The following is a 9,152-nucleotide window of genomic DNA, read 5'->3' as shown; positions in this document are numbered from 1 at the left end:
TTGCTTAACCTCAAACTCTTGGGCTTAACCAAGTCTCTTGCCTCAGTCCCCCAAGCAGCTGGGACAAGGGTACCCACAATGCCCAGCTATTTCTTTGTTGCAGTTGTCATTGTTGTTCAGGCCCGGGCTGGGTTCGAAACCGCCAGTCTCAGTGCATGTGGCCAGCACTGTAATCACTGTGCTATAGGCACCAAGCCAACTGTGAGAATCATTTGACTGTGAGTACTATTTTGTGTTTATAAACCATTTTGTACAGTTATTGCATACCAATATTTTTAAGTTATTTTGGCTTTTTCCTCACGGCATTGTCTTTCATGTTCCAAAGCTGGAAATAATGAGCTGGATCATCTGTACCTAGAGACTGTCCTGAAGCTTGCAGCCCCAGGGGCTATTTGTGCCCCAGCCCCACTCATCGCATTGTAGGCTGCCCTGCCTCTGCTCTGGTCACACTGCACACACTGCACTAAGGCAAGTGGGACTGGTTGTCCCTTTGTTTTCTCTCAACAGACAGGTCTCTATTCATTCCTTTCATGTTTACATCACTGCCAAGTTCACAGCTGTTTATTCCTTTTTCTTTCTCCTTCCCTCCTTTCTTCCTTCTTCCCTTCACTCCCTCCCCGCTCCTTTCCTTCCTTTTTGTCTGCTAGCCCTTAAGTAACCTCTTCACTTAGTCCCTGTGATAGACTTTGTATACTTTTTCTCTCTTGTGCCAATCCTTCAACATCAATTTTACAATTCCACTAACAAAAAAAGATAGACGAAAATGGAGACACAACAGTGTTGATCAGTGACCTACATAATGCTCTGTCTAAAGATTTGAAATAGAAATAAAAAATACAGCACATAGTAAGTTAGAATGAGAGAGTGTTTTCTCCCTAGGAAGTCATGAGCAGAAACAGAAACATGAAAAATTAGATAGCACATACGGAGATGGAAGATTTCACTGTTAAGAGCCCGTGACCAAAAATGTAAAAATCAATTGAATATCCAAACTGATTTTTAGAAATCAGATCTTAGATTTTTGAGCTGAATTTGATTCAGCTCAATTTATGTTTAGAGAAGGACACACATGTTTCATGCCTTGAACTTGTTCATTAAGAAAAAGAGTAGGGCGCCAACCCCATATACCAGAGGTGGTGAGTTCAAACCCGGCTCCAGCCAAAAACTGCCAAAAGAAAGAAAAAGAACACATGATAAAATATAACAGTAAATGGTATCCTTAATTTAGAGTTGAATGAGAAAGATAGAGGGATTAGAAGAAAGGGAAAAGGGGAAAGATAAAGGAAAGAATAAGAGACAAAGACACAAAACAGAAGCAAGAATAGTGTAGGAGGCCAAGTGTCGTGGCTCATGCCTGCAATCCTAGCACTTAAGGAGGCCGAGGCGGATGGATTGCTTGAACACAGGAGTTCAAGTACAGGAGGCCAGCCTGAGCAAGAGTGAGACCCTATCTGTAAAAACAGCCAGGTGTTGTGGTGGACACCCATAATCCCAGCTACTGGGAAGGCTGAGGCAAGAGAATCACGTGAGCCTAAGAGTTTAAGGTTGCTGTGAGCTGTGATGCCACAGCACTCTACTGAGGGCAACAAAGTGAGACTGTCTCAAAAAAAAAAAAAAGAATAGTGTAGGGAAAAAATGTTGGCAATGATAAGAGGAATAATGGATGTTGAGCTCAGTCTGTATCAGGCACTGTTGTGGTGCTTTATTTATATGATTAATTTAACCCCCATAGAACTCTGAAAAGTAGGCCATTAATTACTCAGTCTTATAGATGGAGATTATCTTATGAGTAAAGCTGAAAAAAGGAACCAGATGTCTTCCCCCTTCCCCTAGGGAAGGCCTTTGGGATTAGCCTACCAAATACAGCCATCCTGCTCCAGTTTCCAGGGAAGAGTCTCAGCCTCTGTGTGCCAAACACGCTGTAACTGAGTCTGGAGAGCTGTGTGATTTCAGAGCTCAGTATCATGAAGCCAATGTTCAAACACACCTAAGGCTCATACTCTATACCATTGCAACAACACCATGAGAAAAAGAACCACAAAATGGTAATGGCATACAGCAGTAAGTACTTATTTCACTCTTGCACCTGTGAGTTACATGGCAAGGCTCTGCTCCATGTGTGCTCATTCTGGGGTGTCTACAAGATCAGCCAGCAGCAGCTATCCAAGGCAAGTTTTTGCATAGCAAGAGTAGAGCAGAAGAGCAGAGGTGCACGAGGGCAAGTACATTTCAAATTCACATCCACACCATCTGCTTACATCCCACGGACCAAAGTGAAATACCTGGGATTGATTCTGTGCATTAGAGAAAGGAAACATGGCAGTTACATGGAGAAAGGAGGTAACAGGGAGAGAGACGAAGAATAGGGCCAATACTTGAATCTACCATCCTCTAACATCCCCAGCAATTATAATCGAGAAAAAACAGAGAAATGCAGACAGCTTCAGAGGAATTTGAGGAGTCTGTGGTATTCCCCCATTTCTGTTACACAGCTATACTTCCGGTTATACTGAATGAACCATGTGTACGTCCACATCTTTGCTGCTTCCTATTTGAAGTGCCTTTCCCTCTACTCTTCTGCTTGGTAAAATGCTGCTAATCTTGCAAAATTCAGTTCATGTGACACCCCTAGTTTTAAGTCTTCAGTGATTTCCCACCTTGGTATCACTGTGTCATTGCAAATCTGCTTCCCTTACCACATTTGTAGTTCCTCCAAAGCAAGGAGTGCACATCATAAATCCTGTAGCTTCTTGTATCTAACAAAGTACCTGTAAAAATAACAAGGGCAACGAAGTTTAATCAGAACTGCTAAAAATTAAACATTTGTTTTAACCTGGTATTCACTTTGCTTCTGGGTGTGAAAGTTGGTTAGTCCTGAAATAACTGAATTTTGAAACAGCTTTTTCACTTATGTGACATATTTATTTAGCTCTCAAGATTCTCAGATCTAATGAGAGAAATAGGCATTTGGCAATTGTATGCACTTGAAAAAGAGAATGGAAAAAATGTTGTATGAGAACAGCAGGGTGTTTTCTAATGCCCTGTAGGTCAGAAGATATAAATTACCAGTTAAAAATAAAATATTGTTTTTCTTCTTCCTTTTCTACGCTTCTGTATCCCATCACCACCACCCATCCATAAACGTGGCGCATTTCCCTCCTCTCTTTTCAGGAGTGATTGAATGCCTAAGAAACTGGCAGGCATGCTATAGTCACCTGGCTTGAAATAGACAAAAGTTAAGCAATTTAAACAATATTATGAAGGGCAGGGGGCATCTTTCTGATGGAAGGATTGTGTGGCCTGAACTTCCCTCACCTCTCAATGTTTGAGCTGATCATTCATAACACCTGGAAAGAAGCTTTGTGCTCATAAGACCTTTTACATTTTCCACTGATCTTCACAGTCACCCTTAAAGATGAACAATATTTATACTTACTAACCCAAGATTGATACAACACACACACACACACAACTGGCTAGAGAGAATTTGGCTTTTTTTCCCCTTGAGACAGAGTCTAACTATGTTGCCCTCAGTAGAGTGTCGTGGCATAACAGGTCACAGCAACCTCCAATTCTTGGGCTTAAGTGATTCTCTTTGCCTCAGCCTCCCAAGTAGGACCTGCCACAATGCCCAGCTATTTTTTTGTTGCTGTTGTCATTGTGCAATAGCACAGCAAAGCTTGAACCCACCAGCCTTGGCACACGTGGCTGGCACTGTAACCACTGCACTATGGGCGTCGAGCAGACTGGCTAGAAAGAATTCGAATCACCATTGTTTGCTTTGGAAGTTAAATCAGAACCAGTATTTCCTACATCATTTTGAATCTTTCTTTAAATCTGTTCATGTCCAGTTGAGTTATATTATGATATGTAGTAGACACTTTTAAAAAATGGCAACTTAAACAACAAAATATAATATCAAAGAGTTTATTTTTTAAAGCCTTTCAATTGCCTCATACTGTGTGGTCTAAATGAAACCACTATAGCTATATATTGGAGATTGCTATTCTCTAGGCTGTACTATAGCTCACTATTTAAATATTTTTGTGAATATTTTAAACCAAGATAGCAAATGCAAGTTATCCTATTTTGATCGTAAGAACATCACAGAGTAACTTTCAGAATGTTACTGAAATGTTGCATAAAAGGATTTGGATTCCACATTCAAAATTGTTGCACAATTTTGTTATATAATCAAATTGGTTTTCTTTGGTTGTTTTTTAATGGTGACTAAATGATTTTTGCCCACATTAGGTACTGCCTCACTTTCTTCCATTTCTTTTTGGCAGGAACTTTTTTTGTAATTATGGCAAGCAAAGGACTGAAACTGTCACCTCCCTCTCTTGCCCACTATGGGTCCTTCCTGCTGTTCTCATGAAGAACGAAAAGAAGGAAGGAGAGAGAGTCCTACAGGGAGATGCTCAGTGAGCTCTGACGTGATCAAAATGTGTACAGATTCCACAGAGGCTGCCCACTTAATGACTTCTGGGGAGCATATATGCTTTTGCACTTTTAAAAATTAATACACATTGGGAGCAAGATGGCAGCCGAGTAACAGCTTCCTTGCATCTGGGCACCATGAGTCTGGGGAGATAGGACTCCAGGCATCTCTGGCTGGTGGGAACTGCCTATCATCACTCCTATGAGGATACAGGGAGTCAGCGAGAGACTTCTGGACCCCAAGAGGAGGACTAAAACCGTGGAAAACCGGCAGGTGGTCGCGTGTGTTCAATCCGTCTAAACCCGCCCACAACTAAGTTCAGTAGCAGTGAGACTGCAAACCAGAAAGGCCTTACCTGTGAACTGTTTTGATGTCCTTGGACTTGGCACTGAGTTGAACTGCCTTGGGGAAGGCCTGAGCGGGAGTGCGGAGAACTTTGGCCATTGTCTAGGGCCCCAGTCTGAGCCGCTGAGCCAGACAGAGCTAATAGTGTTTGGCGGTGGGTCACACGGATCCATTGTCAGTGATCTGCCCCGGCAAGCTCCGCCCTCAGGGTCGCAGAGCTAGAAACGGGTGGGAGCTGGTAACCCAGCAACCAAGTAGCCTAAGGGTGGGGTCTGAGCCGCCTTGCAGCCCTAACCCTCAGGGGCAGAGTGAGACCAGTTTTGGCACACTGGGTAAGTGGATAGCCACTTCAGCAGCGATTCCAGCGAGAAAGCTGGGAAAGCTTCTGCTCAGCAAGTTTACAAGTTCAAAGTGCCTTGTAAGCAGGCTGAAGAGAGATTTAGAGTGTCTACCTGCTGGGGTTTGAGAAATCAGCAGCCTCCAGTCGTATCAGAACTGTGACTAACATCTCATACCCCAGAAGACCACGTGTTGCCCAGACAATATTCAATAACATATACAAACTGCTTTGTTTTTGGTTGTGTATTTTTTTTTGTTTGGTTGTTTTTTTTGTTTGTTTATTTTGACGTTGCTGATGTCCTTTTGTTTTTTTAATTTCAATCTTTTCCACACAGATCCCTTTTTCTTTCTCAATTTTCCTAGTTTAATTATAATTTCCCATTGCTGCCTTTTTTAATAACTTCAACTTCATTTTTGCTAGTGTTTCTACCGATATAATTTGGTTTTTCACCCAATTTTATCCCTGTAAAGTTTTCTGTTTGCTTGTTTTGGTTTGATTTATAGCATTTTTGTCTTTCCTCTCTACTTGGTGGAGGTGGGGTACTGTGTCTGACCAGGTTAGCAAAGAGCTGCTGACCTCAAGGGAACCACGCAACTGGGCACCCCCAGAAGGTGGGGTTTTTTAAGGTTGTGTCAAAGTACCCTACTGTACACCTATATTGCCCTGTCTCCCTCTTTCTGTGCCTCTCTTCTTTTTGTCAATATTCCTTTTACCCACCCCCTCTCCTTTCTCTATCTTTCTTTTTTTCTTATCACTCGGTCCTCCTTTCTTTCATCCCCTTTTTTTTGCTCTTCAACCTTCTCACCCTTCTGGTCCTGTAACCCTTAGTCCACAGGCACAAGAACTAAAAGAGCAAGAGGAAGTGAAAGGAAAATTAGGGCAAGGAAACAGATAAAAGAAATCACTCATGAGGAAGAATCAGCAGAAAACTCCAGGCAACATGAAGAACCAGTCTAGAACAACCCCACCAAGGGACCATGAGGTAGCTACTGCAGATGATTCCACCAGTATAGAAATGTTAGGAATGACAGAAAGGGAATTTAGAATACACATGTTGAAAACAATGAAAGAAATGATGGAAACAATGAAGGAAATTGCTAATAAAGTGGAAAACAACCAAAAGGAAATCCAAAAACAGAATCAAATAAGAGATGAATGATATGAAGAATATAAAAAGGATATAGCAGACCTGAAGGAACTGAAACAGTCAATTAGGGAACTTAAAGATGCAATGGAAAGTATCAGCAACAGGTTAGACCATGCAGAAGAAAGAATTTCAGAGGTAGAAGACAAAGTTCTTGAGATAACTCAGACAGTAAAAGAGGCAGAAAAGAAGAGAGAGAAAGCAGAACGTTCACTGTCAGAATTATGGGACTTTATGAAGCGTTCCAACATATGAGTTATAGGAATTCCAGAAGGGGAAGAAGAATGCCCCAGAGGAATGGAAGCCATACTAGACAATATTATAAAAGAAAATTTCCCAAACATCACCAAAGATTCTGACACACTGCTTTCAGAGGGATATCGGACCCCGGGTCGCCTCAACTCTAACCGAGCTTCTCCAAGACACATTGTGATGAACATGTCCAAAGTCAAGACAAAAGAAAAGATTCTGCAAGATGCCAGGAGTAAGCGCCAGTTGACCTACAGGGGCAAATCCATCAGAGTGACCGCAGACTTCTCTAATGAAACTTTCCAAGCAAGAAGACAATGGTCATCTACCTTTAATCTACTTAAACAGAACAATTTTCAGCCCAGAATTCTGTACCCTGCTAAGCTAAGCTTCAAAATTGATGGAGGAATCAAATCATTTACGGATATACAAACATTGAGGAAATTTGCCACAACAAGACCAGCTCTACAGGAAATACTTCAACCTGTTCTGCACACTGACCACCACAATGGATCAGCAGCAAAGTAAGAACTCAGAAATCAAAGGACAGAACCTAACCTCCACACTGATGCAAAAGATAAAACTAAGCAATGGACTCTCACAAAATAAGACGAATAGAATACTACCACACTTATCAATTATCTCAATAAATGTTAATGGCTTGAATTCCCCACTGAAGAGACATAGATTGGCTGACTGGATTAAAAAACACAAGCCATCCATTTGCTGTCTGCAAGAAACACACCTGGCTTCAAAAGACAAATTAAAGCTCCGAGTCAAGGGTTGGAAGACAATTTTTCAGGCAAATGGAATTCAGAAGAAAAGAGGAGTTGCAATCTTATTTTCAGATACATGTGGATTTAAAGCAACTAAAGTCAAAAAAGACAAAGATGGTCACTTTATATTGGTCAAGGGAAAACTACAACAAGAAGACATTTCAATTCTAAATATTTATGCACCCAATTTAAATGCTCCCAGATTCTTGAAGCAGACCTTACTCAGTCTGAGCAATATGATATCTGATAATACCATCATAACAGGGGACTTTAACACACCTCTTACAGAGCTGGACAGATCCTCTAAACAGAAATTAAACAAAGATGTAAGAGATTTAAATGAGACCCTAGAACAACTATGCTTGATAGACGTATATAGAACACTCCACCCCAAAGATAAAGAATATACATTCTTCTCATCACCCCATGGAACATTCTCCAAAATTGATCATATCCTGGGACACAAAACAAATATCAACAGAATCAAAAGAATTGAAATTTTACCTTGTATCTTTTCAGACCATAAGGCACTAAAGGTGGAACTCAACTCTAACAAAAATGCTCGACCCCACCCAAAGGCATGGAAATTAAACAATCTTCTGTCGAATAACAGATGGGTGAAGGAAGAAATAAAACAGGAAATCATTAACTTCCTTGAGCATAACAACAATGAAGACACAAGCTACCAAAACCTCTGGGATACTGCAAAAGCAGTTTTGAGAGGAAAATTCATCGCTTTAGATGCCTACATTCAAAAAACAGAAAGAGAGCACATCAACAATCTCACAAGAGATCTTATGGAATTGGAAAAAGAAGAACAATCTAAGCCTAAACTCAGTAGAAGAAAAGAAATATCCAAAATCAAATCAGAGATCAATGAAATTGAAAACAAAAGAATCATTCAGAAAATTAATGAAACAAGGAGTTGGTTTTTTGAAAAAATAAATAAAATAGATAAACCATTGGCCAGACTAACTAGAAATAGAAAAGTAAAATCTCTAATAACCTCAATCAGAAACGATAAAGGGGAAATAACAACTGATCCCACAGAGATACAAGAGATCATCTCTGAATACTACCAGAAACTCTATGCCCAGAAATTTGACAATGTGAAGGAAATGGATCAATATTTGGAATCACACCCTTTCCCTAGACTTAGCCAGGAAGAAATAGACCTCCTGAACAGACCAATTTCAAGCACTGAGATCAAAGAAACAATAAAAAAGCTTCCAACTAAAAAATGCCCTGGTCCAGATGGCTTCACTCCAGAATTCTATCAAACCTTCAAGGAAGAGCTTATTCCTGTACTGCAGAAATTATTCCAAAAAACTGAGGAAGAAGTAATCTTCCCCAACACATTCTATGAAGCAAACATCACCCTGATACCAAAACCAGGAAAAGACCCAAGCAAAAAGGAGAATTTCAGACCAATCTCACTCATGAATATAGATGGAAAAATTCTCAACAAAATCCTAGCCAATAGATTACAGCTTATCATCAAAAAAGTCATTCATCATGATCAAGTAGGCTTCATCCAGGGATGCAAGGCTGGTTTAACATACGCAAGTCCATAAACGTTATCCACCATATTAACAGAGGCAAAAATAAAGATCACATGATCCTCTCAATAGATGCAGAAAAAGCATTTGATAAAATCCAGCATCCTTTTCTAATTAGAACACTGAAGAGTATAGGCACAGGTGGCACATTTCTAAAACTGATTGAAGCTATCTATGACAAACCCACAGCCAATATTTTACTGAATGGAGTAAAACTCAAAGCTTTTCCTCTTAGAACTGGAACCAGACAAGGTTGTCCTCTGTCACCTTTACTATTCAACATAGTGCTGGAAGTTCT

This window comes from Nycticebus coucang, chromosome 5 (genome assembly GCF_027406575.1).
Source record: "Nycticebus coucang isolate mNycCou1 chromosome 5, mNycCou1.pri, whole genome shotgun sequence".
NCBI classification, from domain to species: Eukaryota; Metazoa; Chordata; class Mammalia; order Primates; family Lorisidae; genus Nycticebus; species Nycticebus coucang.
This window is presented reverse-complemented; position numbering follows the sequence as displayed.